At 41.1% G+C, this 15,106-nt stretch overlaps 1 protein-coding gene across 2 annotated transcripts in view; it reads left to right on the plus strand.

Annotated features, from left to right (window-relative positions):
- SEMA3C (semaphorin 3C) overlaps positions 1–15,106 on the plus strand; it is a 211,029-nt gene that overhangs the window by 91,859 nt on the left and 104,064 nt on the right. The window contains exon 1 of one of the 2 annotated variants that reach the window (XM_068276190.1): positions 12,925–13,009. The exons of the other annotated variant lie outside the window; for it this stretch is intronic. The gene's annotated coding sequence lies outside the window, so the exon portion shown is untranslated. Of the gene's footprint in view, positions 1–12,924; positions 13,010–15,106 lie in introns of those variants that run through there. 2 annotated transcript variants of the gene reach the window in all.

Below are 15,106 nucleotides of genomic sequence, written 5' to 3' on the forward strand. Positions count from 1 at the left end.
TTACGGGAGTGAAATTTCGATTACGAAATTGTAAATTACGATTTGAAAATTAATTACGAAATTACGAATTTGGGTCGTAATGTTAAATTTCGCATTCGTAATAAAAGCAGTTCGAAATTTCGAAAATTTCGGCTCATCTCTACGCCGGATCGATACTGCGCACGATACCGGCAGGGAGAACAATGGGAAGAAACGAGCGGCTGATTAGCAGCGCTTGCGGGGACGTGCGGGAATCGATCCGTGCCGGCATCGAGCCACTGGCTCGATGCCGGCACAAAAACTTACCGTGTATGCCCAGCAATTACGATTGACTGTTGTTGATTACCTCTCACTAGAGTTGGGCCGAACGGTTCGCCGGCGAACCTGGTTCGCGCGAACCTAGGTGGTTCGCGTGCGGGTACCGCACGCGAACTTTATTGCGGAAAAGTTCGCCCCATTGCGGTTCGCCCCATAATGCACTGAGGGTCAACTTTGACCCTCTACATCACAGTCAGCAGGCCCAGTGTAGCCAATTAGGCTACACTAGCCCCTGGAGCCCCACCCCCCCTTATATAGGCAGGCAGCGGCGGCCGTGGCCACTCGTGTGCCTGCATTAGTTAGAGTAGGGCGAGCTACTGCAGTCTCTCATAGGGAAAGATTAGTTAGCCTTAGCTTGTCCCTGGCTGCATACCTGTTCATTGATCCTGCCACTGCATACCTGTTCATTGATCCTGCCACTGCATACCTGTTCATTGATCCTGCCACTGCATACCTGTTCATTGATCCTGCCACTGCATACCTGTTCATTGATCCTGCCACTGCATACCTGTTCAGTGATCCTGCCACTGCATACCTGTTCATTGATCCTGCCACTGCATACCTGTTCTGTGAACCCACCACTGCATACCTGTTCTGTTCAGTGGACCCGCCACTGTATACCTGTTTAGTGAACCCGCCACTGCATACCTGTTCTGTTCAGTGGACCCGCCACTGTATACCTGTTCAGTGGACCCGCCACTGCATACCTGTTCTGTTCAGTGAACCCGCCACTGCATACCTGTTCTGTTCAGTGGAGTTTGGTGTGTCAGTGTGAAGCAGTACCTTAATTACACTCCCTGATTGATGTATACACATGCAAGATGTTTTAAAGCACTTTAGGCCTGTCATTTAGCATTCAATGTGATTTCTGCCCTTAAAACGCTGCTTTGCGTCAAATCCAGATTTTTCCCGGTGACTTTTGGCGTGTATCCCACTCCGCCATGCCCCCCTCCAGGTGTTAGACCCCTTGAAACATCTTTTCCATCACTTTTGTGGCCAGCATAATTTTTTTTTTTTTCAAAGTTCGCATCCCCATTGAAGTCTATTGCGGTTCGCGAACTTTAACGCGAACCGAACCTTCCGCGAAAGTTCGCGAACCCGGTTCGCGAACCTAAAATCGGAGGTTCGGCCCAACTCTACCTCTCACCATACACTATTACAAAAAAGCAATACTAAAAAAAACACTTGGTTATAAATGCTTTGCAGACAAGACTGTGAACTGGTAACTAACAATGATTCAATTTACTTGCTCAACCAATGAGAATATTAAGGTTTAATTCCTGATCCTCCAGCCCTATGAAAGGTGCCTTTCCATACGCTTTCCTCTCATGAATATCTTTGGAATACGAACAAGGAGTTGACTGACTGCTAACTGACCCATCAAGACTTGCTTACTGGGGCTTCTTAGTTCTGACAGCCCTCATGTTTAAACAGGGAACATGGGTAGTGATATGACGTATAGAACATAGGGGTGCATTTACTAAAAACTGTGAAATGAATATGCATAGACAGTGCACATACATTTTTGCTAGGTTAAATACAGAATGCATGTTACGTGGTTTGCATAACTCATGATATGCACACAATACTTATGTTGCTTGCATAATGTGTTACGCTATTTGGCTTTAAACTAGCTTCAACATGCGTTTTCAATAGCAGTGGAGTCTTTGTTTTCTTTAAAATAACCATTTCTTACGTTCAAATGGTCTGTCAAAATACAGCATAAAGATCTTCTTATCCTCGAGATTGAGGATAAACCTGGTATTATTATTATTATTTAGTATTTATATAGCGCCGACATATTACGCAGCGCTGTACAGTGTATATATATATATATATATATATATATAAATATATATATATATATATATATATATATATATATATATATATTGTCTTGTCACTAACTGTCCCTCAAAGGAGCTCACAATCTAATCCCTACCATTGCCATATGTCTATATTATGTATTGTAAGTACTGTAGTCTAGGGCCAATTTTTAGGGGGAGCCAATTGACTTATCCGTATGTTTTTGGAATGTGGGAGGAAACCGGAGTGCCCGGAGGAAACCCACGCAGACACGGAGAGAACATACAAACTCTTTGCAGATAGTGCCCTGGCTAGGATTCGAACCAGGGACCCAGCGCTGCAAGGCGAGAGAGCTAACCACTACGCCACCGTGCTGTTGGTATAAAGACCAAGTTTTAAGTTCCATACATTTTGAAAGAAATAAGATCAAGCAATAACATAGAAACAGAGAAAGGCGTTGTTTAATATAGTTTGAGGTATATAAAACTTTTTAGAAATAAATATATACATATCAAGGAATTGTTTAATAGGGTGTAGGGGTACGCAAACCTAGCAGAAAAAAATGAAATCTCAGAGTCAATCGAAGATGATGTTCTTTCCAAAAATAATTTAGTATAGTCTTTTGAAAGTTTTAATTCTTCCTTGCAGGACTTGATGACATTTTCCTACTGCCATTAATTAAGAGCAAGGATAATTCATTAGTTTATGAAATGTAAAATATTAGATCATCAGTGAGAATCTAATTCCCTATGAAACTGTTACCTTATCTGTAATGGGAGGGGCGGTTGAAAATGCATCTGAAGGATAGCCAGGGATCCCATAATTTGTAAAAGCCCTCCAAGGTGTCTTGGATAATATGCGTAAGGTCGCCATTGATAGGAATATATATATATATATATATATATATATATATATATATATATATATATATATATATATATATATAATTTATTTATTTTTTTTTGAGCGTAAATGTGGTGCTATGTGTAGTCTAACTGCCGTGAGTAGTTTTAAGAATATAGTAGTTTCGGAGTTTTTTTTGCACAGAAGACAAGCTAGTAATAGGTAGGCTTAATAAGGTGTTCGGGGATTAGGGTATGATTTGACACTGGAATAGGATCCTTCCTAAGTCCTATACTTCACCCCAGATATTTCTCACCTTAGGACAAGTCCACCATGTGTGCCATATGTTCCCTACTGTGTCACAACCCCTGAAACTATTGGGAACTCTTTGAAAGAGTATATTTTTTGCTATCCTGTCAGGGAAGAGATGGGTGTGATCAAAAAGGTCCAGTGAAGTTTCTATCAGGGAACCATTCATGGAGTGTTGAATGGTGAATTCATGTTCTTTTTCACTTCTAGATTATGGTTCCAACAGTGCTCACTAGAACATTCAGAAGCTTAGAAATATGTACTCTATTTAATCACTTATGTACCGGCAGTCTCTGGCCCCTTAAGGACCATAGACTGCTGGTACCAAAGAACAGCGCCTCCTAACGAATCGCCACACATACCGGCCGTTCACACCCCTCCTCCATCCCCGCAGGCCCGTCTCTCTGTTGTCGCTACGACGGCAGAGGTATGTGAGCAGGTCAGGAGCTGCTTTCATTGGCTTCTGATGCTGTCCATCAATGTAAGCCAATGGGATTGGTTTACAGGGATGACAGGGTCAGGAGCCAATTAAATTGGCTCCTGATCAGCTCACACAGCTCTGCATTCATACCAACAGCAGGAAGAGGGATCTGCGGCTGGGAGAGAGTAAAGCAATCTGTGGGAGTGTGCGGTGGGATCATTTAAATCTATGCACTGGTAGGTATAACAATCAAAACAGAGGGCATAGATTTCAATCATCAAGGTCCTGAAGCGGTTAACCAATGCCATCAGTATGTTTTGCAACAATAAGGTTGCAAAGGTCTTGAGAGAACTTTTCCCGTCATGACATGCTGCTTGTGTGATACCTTGGTAACACTTTAATAAGACCAAACCAGATGTTATTTGGCATGGATAAGGGGCAGTCTAAATACTGACAGATTTCAGCTGGTATATTGGCTTTCTATGCCTTTTTGCACCTTCTTCACGTGTGCCATGCTATATCCTTTGTCATTCCTGTTTACTGTACAACGTGTATAATGCACCCACACCCTTGTGTGGGTAGATTACTTGGGCTGTTACTGACATCCATGTCAATAGCCCCATTACAAATATGTTTACTGGGGAAAATGTTGATGTATTCCTATTCAGTAAGCCAGTAGCTATTCAGTGAAGAGACCTTGAAAAAGACACCCTCAGGCCTCTTGCACACTGCAAGCAATTCAGATTCAGATTCCGCTTTTTAATCAGTTTTTACCTCCGATTCAGATTCAGATTTGCAGTGTGCAAGGAGCAAACTGCAAATCTGAATCTGAATCGGAAGTAAAAACAGATTAAAAAGCGGAATCTGAATCTGAATTGCTTGCAGTGTGCAAGAGGCCTCACACTGCTACTGCCTACTAAGGACACCCTAGTGCCTGCAGCTAAAGCACTTTGAGTCCGACAGGAGAAAAGCGCAATATAAATGTTTTGTCTTGTCTATTTTGTTGCTGCTTACTATGGAACTCATAAAAAGTAATGTTTAAAGTAGTGGATCCGTTGCAGTGATTTGGACATTCATTTTATTGCCTGTTTTACAAGAATATTTAATTGGTTGCTAGACAACTCTAGCTTTGATTAATCAGGACCATACTATGAACACAACACTAGTCCTATAAAAATAAATGAAGGAATTCATAATTGGAATGACCTATTACTTGCCTTGAGTTGCATGACCTCATGTTTAGCTTGCAGCTCATATTATGCTCTTCTAATACTTTCCTATTGTTCAAATTATTTCCTTATTTAAAGGTGTGAGAAAAATGTTCAGCATTCAGTAAGTTTAGCTTCAGTTAGAGAGGATATATTCTCTTTAGTGTGATCTCAGCAAGGCCCAACTTGGTGTGACTGTCACTGGACATCATCTTAAGCAGACTGTAGACTGTCATCGCTGCAACAGCTGCATGCGTATTGCCCATCATATCATGATGTAATCACTGCCAATAAAGGGAAACAGACAGTGGCCTTAGGACACTGGTAAATGAGCAGCTGTGAACACATTTCTTCAGAAAGTAATGGAATATTATATCTCATTTGCAGCATATAGTCAGCAGCCGTAATTGCATTAATCAGTCACATTGATGTAATATAAACCATGCTGACGCAGTGGGTGTTAGTGATGGGAACCCTGGAGTCATTTACAGAAGAATAATGGTGCATAACATGTGATATGCAATTCAGTATTCTTCTTCACATGATGCCGGGATTCTTAAAGACTAAAAATATGACTCTCAGGAATGCAGAACTTTTTTTTTTACTGTTAAAAACAACTGGCAACACGCTTGAACTATGTACCCACCGGCAGATGCGGCCAGATGGATCGGGGATCTTCGCTGATGAACGATCCTTTCAACGATCCGTCTGGCCGGTTTGTGGGGTCAGAAATGAACGATCGCGTAAACAATACGGCTTACACGATTGCAGCAAAACCCTATGCAAGTCAGTGAGGATTGTTCTGACCTTCAATGGCATAATAGAACATGTCGGTCGCTAAAAAACGAACGATCGCCGTGGGTGGTGTGCATCATTAAACGTTGCTTAGTGATTTCTTTTTTTTGTTAAATGATGTTGCATGGTATTGGTAAAAAAAAAAACAGTTTGTCACGCAGAATCGCCTTGAAAATAGCATACTTTGGTCATTTAAATGTTTATCCCTTCAGGACTTCATTTTTTTGTATAAATGATAAGGTAAACCACAAAACATGACCCTTTATACCTCACGAATGTTAATGGTAAGATCTCCATGCAATTTTATTTTTAGCACTTTGTTATATTATACTGTACAGTTCTTGTTGTTATGCATTTGCATAGCACTGACGGTTTGTACAGCTCTTAGTACATATCACATTGTGTTGCTCAGAAGAGCTTACAATCTAATTCCTACTACAGTCATATGTCCCTATCATAGTCAACACCAACTTTGTGGGGGGAACTAATCAACCTCTCAGTTGGTTTTGGGGATGTGGGATGAAACTAAAGCTAATAAAATATGTGTTCATACAGTTTATAAGCTGACCAAGTTGTCTAGCATAGCAACTAGAATACTGTAATGCCTTGCTTCAGGAACTGTCTAAAGTGGCTTGTTCTGTAAAGAGAAGGGAAAATTAAAAAAAGAAATATATTTCATTGAGAAATGGGCAGTCACTTTAAAGCACTGTAAACTCTTATGAGGGAGACTATTTTTATTACCTCACGATGGTGTAATTGGTAATAGTGCTTTCTGCCTCCATAATCTTGCTTTTGGCTATTTGGAGACTGGAGCTGTGAAACCAAGTATGGCAAAACTAAAGGTGCATTCAGATCAATTTTTATAGGCCAATCACTGATCAATTGTGCCACCTCCATGTAGTATGAGGACCAACAGACTCTGAATACTCTGAACAGATTGTATAGATAAGCTCTCATACTACATGGAAGTAAAATTGGACAGTCATTGGCCAGTCAAACTTGGATGTGTGTGTGAAGCTTAAGAATATGTCCAAGCACCTCTAGAAGGCTATGCTCCTCCTTCAGGCCTGAAACTCTCTATAAGATATTAAGGTCACCCATCCAAAATGGTTGACCGGTAGTATGGCTGCTTAGATTATGGCCACCTTTCTGAAGGTAGATCAGTTTTCATGTTGGGCTTAGCTTGTACACACACGCACGCGCACGCACGCACGCACACACACACACACACTTTCTGATAAAATTATGCAGACAAAGAGCAGTTAAAGAACAGCAAAGTATGACATTGTACCATTGTACTCTAATTACAGAGCATGATGATGGTGTTGGTCAACCAATGTGTTGCATAAGCTTTTGGATGAAAGGTATTTTTTCAGTTTATGTGGGGTAATGTTTGCTGTGTGTCACAGTGATCTGAGGTCTAGCCATCACCACATCCTCAGACAGAGACTAAATAAATGACTGCCTTTCCTCTGATGTTAGATGTCCATTGTAAAGTTATTCTCTGCTAACTAGCAATTGGAGTGCAAAATTCGTTATTTAAAACCTTCTTGATATAGATTTGTAAAAGCTATTTATGTACAGGAGGTTGACACATCATCACTGACTTCTGTGCATCTAATAGTACTTTAATGTTTGGGGTGGTTGCTGACATTCAGGACTTAAACCTACTATTATTAAACTCTTACACAAGTATATTCCATATTAACTGTTAACACAAAGAAAATCTGTGTTAAATTTGCGCTAATATCATGAGAGGGGCAGCCAATGTATTGTGGGTCACATATAGGAAGAAATCTGAGAATCCCCTTATGCCAGATTGACTGGTGAAATGAGTTCTACATATAACATGGAAAAACGAAGTTCCTTTTTATTTCTGAAAATAGTCTTTTTGAGCTCTTTTGAGAAAGCATGGCAACTCTGGGTCGATTTTTCTAACACATTTTCCATCTCTAATTAAGGCCTTGAGCACTGTCCATATGTTAGAAAAGCGTTTCTCCACGTTATTGCTGCATGTGCCCCTTTATGAATGGCGGTTCTTGCCAAGCCGCCCCAGCTGAGCTTACATCATCTCAAGTACCCCTTGTTAATACATATATACGGTATAAATTAATTTGTAAGTCTTGTCAATTGCTCTACATGGTGAAACGTGGATAAAAGATGAACTTTCAGACAACTCTGGATTTGGACATAGAGCATACAGAATGTTTTTTGGTTGTTGTCACTGTGTTTTTGCACATTGCAACATGTAACAACAAAATATGTAATTACTAAATATACAGAACAGTTTTTTATTCATGGGGACAGCCTTGTAAGTATGACATATGGTAAGTAGGGAACTGTTTGTATTTGTATGTGTAACATTCCCTTATACAGTACACTCTATTAACTAGAAATACGCACTGTAGCTTGTTTGATATATTATGTCAAACCTATCCCCCCCTTCCTTCCTTTTATCTCAAAAGTATGGTCATTTATTAACTGTGACAAGTTCAAAATCAAGCATTTTTTGGAGAATTTTGGGATTGAGACATTTGACTCAAGGTGAATTTTTGACTAAATGTTTATGATTTATTGGTATGACAGGTACACACTGTTCCTGTCCTAAAGAATGAGTTTTATTGGTTTATGCATTACTAAGCTGCTGTTGCGTGCACCAACCAGTTATGCACCTTGTTGTAGGTTCTGTATGCTTCATTTTTACATTGGCTGGGATTAAAGAGAATCTGTATTGTTAAAATCGCACAAAAGTAAACATACCAGTGCGTTAGGGGACATCTCCTATTACCCTCTGTCACAATTTTGCCGCTCCCCGCCGCATTAAAAGTGGTTAAAAACAGTTTTAAAACGTTTGTTTATAAACAAACAAAATGGCCACCAAAACAGGAAGTAGGTTGATGTACAGTATGTCCACACATAGAAAATACATCCATACACAAGCAGGCTGTATACACCCTTCCTTTCGAATCTCAAGAGATCATTTGTGTGTTTCTTTCCCCCTGCATCTCTCATGCACTGAAGTTTCAGGCTGCTCTTTTTTCATGCAAACAGCTTTGCCTTTGTCTGAATTTCCTCAGTATGTGAAAGCCCAGCCAGCTCAGAGGACGATTTATCCAGCTTGTAAAAGATATGAGAGCAGAGAGAAGCTGCACTAATCTAAATATCACACAGGCAGTGTGCAGAGAGGGGCCTGAAAGGGGGAGTTCATAGCAGAACCACAACACTGAAGAACTTGGCAGCCTTCCAGACACAGGCTGACAAGTCTGACAGGGGAAAGATACATTGATTTATTACAGAGACTGTGATAGCAGAAAGTGTTGCAGTAAGCTAGAACACATTAGAATAGCTTTTGGAACTTGTAGGATGATAAAAAACAGGATGCAATTTTTGTTACGGAGTCTCTTTAAAGCAGTAAAAATCAATACAAATTAATGTAGAAAAGGCACTAAAGCATGGCATACACTGTTAGATTCTTACAGGAAGAGGTATTACCTTTTACATACAGTATATGTGAAAGTTAGTTGGAAAATATTTCTATTGATGCTTGGTAGTTGCAATGTGATACTTTATATATCATAGCCATCACCCTTCAGAAATTCCAGAATCCTTGCAAAAGGCAGCATACCGGTCATGACTTCTCAGTGATTCCTGTCGGAGAAACATTTATGAAATAGCTGTCGTAATAGGTATCCTTCCAGGGGTAGTTGTGGTACTAATTTATGCTGGCAGTGACAGTAAAAAAAAAAAAGACCTTTGCTTCTACGATACTGAAGCTGATTTGACAGTTGACAAGAAAACCAGATTTATTGAATTAAACAAGGATTTTGATTCAATGGTCTGGGCTCCATTTTTTTTCTCCAACTTCTGCTGCTCCTGCTTTCATAAACCATTCTAGTTAATTTCCTATTTTCTTCACAATAAAAAAAAAAAAAAAAAAAGAACTGAGCATTGCTTTCCTTAATCAGCCTGCCAGAAGGAAATATGGAGATGTGAAGCAGTCAAAAGAAGTGTCTTCCTATCCAGCTAGTGCATGCCTCATATCAATTTTATGTAAACAGTTATTATGATTTCTTTTTTGTGGATCACTGAACAGAAACCCTGTTTTGGGCAGTATGCTCATAGTTTCATAGTTCCAATTCCTATAACTGTCCTCCTACTAATAGCAACTATGAAAATACAGCGAAACTGTACAGGGGGAATAGACGTGCAACACAAAGTTCTACTGGACAGGCCCTATCTGTACACAGGTAAAATAAAACTTTATTGAAATGGCTTATAATAGGAAGGCATAGTCAAAAACAATATTAACCTCAAACGGACTGCATCTTGGCTAGGTGGACTGGAATAGAAAAGGGGAGGTGTAAGAACACTATCCCCCAAACTCGCTATTAGTCCAGCCACCAATAGCTGTAAATGAGTTGTGCTTTAGGGGAAACTTGTCTTCTTTCCCTACAGTTCAGACTAATCACATCTCAGCATCAGTAAAATAAGTATTTAATGCTGAGGTAACATATATCACAGAGTGCTCATATATACAATGCCACTTAAATGCTACGTTTCATCCCAAAGGGCTTTGTCAGGAGTGCTAAAAAGTAGTGCAGTGATAATTAAATTATATACAACCACCACCACATGAAATCACAATGCCCCACATCAGCATAATAGTCGAAGTCAGAGCTGAGATGCCCATGTCTAGCTCACCTTTAAATATAGTGGAAGTAGGTCAAGACCTCCCCCTAGAGTACTATAGGTCTGCCCCATACCTGCTAGCTTATACATGGTACCCTCTCAATCTGTCCATTCTGTAGCTGAGCCAAATGGCATGACCCACCACCCTCCATTATAGCAACTATGGCAAGATTTCTGCTTGCCTTCACTGCAAGTTTTCTATGCTGTCTTAATTCTTGTACACACATTCAGTAGATGTCACCCTTAATGATTGTGGGGTGATATTTGGGGGAAGTACGCACTGTACAGACATGTTCTCTGGCTATAGCTGAATGAGAAGGAATGATGGGTGGTACATGAGCAAGTGGCATCCTGTGGTGCAAGAAAGGAAGAGAACTATGCTCTCTTTTTTCATTTGTCATGAAGAATCGCTAAACTGCATCATGGAAAAGCTGTACACACAATGGATTTCTGACTCACAGAGTGGTTGTCTGAGATGACTTTTTTCTATCTTATGTATGAGATTTTAGAGGAACTGAAGGGCAGTATGTTAATGTCATAGCTGGCATTAGTAGCGGGCAGTGTTAACTGTGTCAGCTCTGGGTGTAGTGAGCAGTGCCTTGTGTCAGACAGGAAGCCTAATGATCCTTGTGGAAGGGTGGGGGCTGTGCTGGAACCCTTTATTAAGACATTTGTGTAAAAGGTTTTAATTTTTTTTAAAAATGAGCAGAGAAAATAGAAAACCAGTAAAGGAAAATTGTCCCTGGTTTACAACTCCATAATTTCATCTGACAAGATAAGTAAAACAGCAAAATGACTCTGCTCATCTGTAACTGGGTAGTAAATTCAATAACAGGAAAGGGTAGGGAAGAAAACAAATCGTTAGACAGGAAACTTGTAATGAGAAGAATATAAAGGCTGACATCTTTATATCCCTTGTAACAAAACAAAACAAAAAAAAAACTCAGCGGCTTGGGAGTCAAGCTGATCTTTTAGCTTCAGTAGTTTGAGTCACGTCATGCAGAATGTGTCAAGGGCAGAGGATCCGCGCTAAACATGAGCCTCAAATTTAACTAAGCATGCAAATATCCATGTTTTTTTAAACTGAGCTAATAAAATCCAGCAGCTGCTAATCGGTTAACTTACAACTGGGTTTCATTGGGACAGTTTCACATCCGTGGAAACTTGCATGCAAAGTCCAGTTTCAAGGTAATCTCTAAACAGTATAATAGCCAGTCAGCTAGAGCAGGGGTCCCCAACCCCCGGTCCACGGCCCAATAACGGTCCGCAGGCTGTTTTCAGTCGGTCCGTGAGCCCCTGGCCTCTCATCTCACCCTTTCTTTCATTCAGATCCACGTGCAGCAGAGCACCACCAGGTGGCGCTGTCCTACTTACATAGCTATCTGCTGTACTGCTTTAGCTTCCGTACGTTGAATCAGGAGACGTAAAAGGTACGTGAAGCACAGTGGACAGCTGTGAAAGGAGGGCAGCACAACTTGGTGACGCTTGGTGCACGCTGATCTGGATAAGGACCTGTTTCCACTACACGCAGAATCTGGATGCATAGGCATTCGTGTTTAGTGGAAACAGGCCCATAGGCTTCCATTGGAATCAGTTTTTCTGCATCCAGAATCTGCGTGTAGTGGAAACGGGCCCTTAGAGTGTGAGGTGAGAAGCTTGGCCCGCGGACCCCAGCAATTTAAGAAAAAAAACTGCAATCTCATTTGGACTAAATTCAATGCTCAGGTGCTGTTCCTTAACCTCCTGAGCGATAATCCCGAGCCGAGCTCGGGGTATGTCGAGCAGGAGGAGTTCTCAGGCCCTAGTGGGCCAATTTGCATAATTTTTTTTTGTTACACGCAGCTAGCACTTTGCTAGCTGCGTGTAACTTCCGATCGCCGCCGATCCGCCGCTACCCGCCGTGCCGCGCAGCCCCCCCCCCTCCCCGACCCCTTGCGCAGCCCGGCCAATCAGTGCCAGGCAGCGCTGAGGGGTGGATCGGAACTCCCTCTGACGTCATGACGTCGGTGACGTCATCCCGCCCCGTCGCCATGGTGACCGGGGAAGCCCAGCAGGAAATCCCGTTCTGAACGGGATTTCCTGCTTACTCTGATCGCCGAAGGCGATCTGAGTGGGTGGGGGATGCCGCTGCACTGCGGCTATCATGTAGCGAGCCCTGGGCTCGCTACATGATTTAAAAAATAAAAAATTTAAAAAAATAGTGCTTCGCCACCTCCTGGGGCGATATAATTGTATCCCCCAGAGGGTTAAAGAAAACCTGAAATGAAAATTAAGTCAAAATAAGCATACACAAGTCATACTTACCTTCCATGTAGTCTACTCCTCAGTGTCTTTCTCCTGTCCCGCGTCCTGTTTGTCCACTGTGATCAAGGGAATTTTCCCTACTCCATTTTGAAAATGGCCATTACCCCATAACGGCTTTCTGGTCAGCACACAGTTAAACTGTAACATCGCCCACTTGAGCCATAGGGAAACATGGACATTACTGGGCACATCAGTTTTCCTCTCAGCTATAACTGACAGCAACTGATATTTTACTTACAGCAACTGATATATTTCAGATCTGACAAAATAGTGTCAGAACTGGAAGGGATTATTGTCAGAAGAAAATGGTGAGTTTCTGAGAGGAACTGGTGGCAAGGTAACTATGTAATGTTCATTTGAAGTTACCTCATGTGTTTATTTTAAATATTTGTACTCAGTACAGGTTCTCTTTAAAGCACCATTGGGGCGCTCCTGTTCTTTCTGTACTAGAGCCCTGACAACTTGCAGTTTAAACTTTTATTGAACTAATCGCATATGGGCTCCTCTTTCTCTGCGAGAAAGTCTTTATGTGATTTTTAACTCTACAATTTGTAAGTGCATATGTTTTTTTTCTTGATCTGTTCAATAAATGTTAGTGCACCATTGCAGCGCTCCTGTTTCTTTCCGGTCCACTCCCCAGGAAAAATTCACACTGGAAATTGTTCCTGGGGCCAAAAAAGGTTGGGGAGCTAGAGGACTCATTCATTTTATGCGAGCTGCCAGGCAACAGCATGAAGCAAGCTGTATCCATGCAATGCCATGCCATCCATTCCTGATCCTGTAAGGACTGCAGTGCTTCTTTGGAGTGGTATAGTGTATGCATACAATGCGGATATGGTACTGTGCTGGGTCCATTGTAGACTTTTAGGAACATCCCTCCCTATCCTGCTGGCCAGTTTTTTCTTCTTGGAATTTGGAATTTTACTGGAACAAAGGATAATGGGAAAATGTTCATCATGGTAGAAAATTCAGTCAAGCCAGTTTCCAAGTGTACAAATTGGGAGTGTCTGTATTATTTACATTATTATTATTATTATTATTATTGTTAGCATTACAAAATATTTGATGTCTACAAAGATATGAGAATCTTCAAGACATCCAGTGAAAATTGATATATAAATTATTTATTCCAGTTAGACTTCTATGGATTTCTGTTTAGATGTGTTTTCAAGTGACACTCTGCAGATTGGGTGTATGAAGTGTCTGAATTTCCATACCAGCGGTGACAGTCCCTGGAAATGATTACAGATATGCAAAGTGTTACACATAGCAACAAAATAAGCATAGCTCGGTTTACATTTGAGATGCTTTATTTATAGCATCCAGACGCTTGTATTTAGGTAACACACTTCACATGCTAAATTGCATGAGTCAGTCCTCAGACTTAGTTGATTTAAGTTTTGTTCTATTCTAAAATTCTTTAAAAATGTTTCTAAATTGCATCTGTAGCTTAACACGTAGCTGTGATATAAAGGAACCAGTGGTTTTGAAACAAGGTGACAACCTTGTGATCTTCAGCTCTGTTTTGCAGAACAAGTGTTAGCGACTGCTACATACTATATAATAGGACTGGCTAGTAGAGAGCAGGAATTAGGGAACCCACGGTGAGAGACATATGGAGGCTGTCATATTTATTTCCCTTTTAAACAATGTACATTGCCTGGCTGTTATGCTGATCCACTTCCCAACAAGCATGCAGATCAGATGGTTCTAGCTCACGAGACCGGTTATCTTGGCATGCTCGCACCCGGGTAGTGCCTGACTGGGTGCCGCCATAAATGTAATTTTATGATGCCTAAAGCAGGATTTTCAGTGTAATTTGAATAGCCAGACCCCAAATTATGTGTCCCTCCAAGTTGCTACAATTCAGGTGGGAATAGTATTTGATGCCACCTGGAATTTCAGCCGCAGCATGGTGAACAGTCATTCGGCTCACCCTGCTCCCAACTGACCAAGCAATGTTATAATATATATGTCTAGCTCAAGTCTGACTGCTTTAACTGCATGCTTGTGTAAGTATGTGATTCAGACACTACTGACCAGAAAGATAAACGGGGCTGCCAGGCAACTGGTATTATTTAAAATAAATAAATATGGCAACCTCCATATGGCTCTCACCTCAGGTTTGCTTCAAGGCTTAGAAGAGTTACAATATACTCGGTTTGTGTGCCAGAATCCCACACTCGCACCTGCGTAATCTCCATGGAAAATTTGTAGCCTCTAGTCATTCTCTAAGGGCTAGGACACACTAGGAATCACAAATCACAATTTCCTAGTGATTTTCAGAGATGTTTGTAGGAATGTGATTTTGCCTCTGCATTCCCTCAAGCAGAATTGCGCTGAAAATGTTGTAGCCCAATTGTTGACTATAAGTACCGCGAATTAGCATAGTGGAATCACCTTCATAGTGTAACGTGCAGTGCACGCAGATTTG

The sequence above is a fragment of the Hyperolius riggenbachi genome, chromosome 3, assembly GCF_040937935.1.
Source record: "Hyperolius riggenbachi isolate aHypRig1 chromosome 3, aHypRig1.pri, whole genome shotgun sequence".
Taxonomy (NCBI): domain Eukaryota; kingdom Metazoa; phylum Chordata; class Amphibia; order Anura; family Hyperoliidae; genus Hyperolius; species Hyperolius riggenbachi.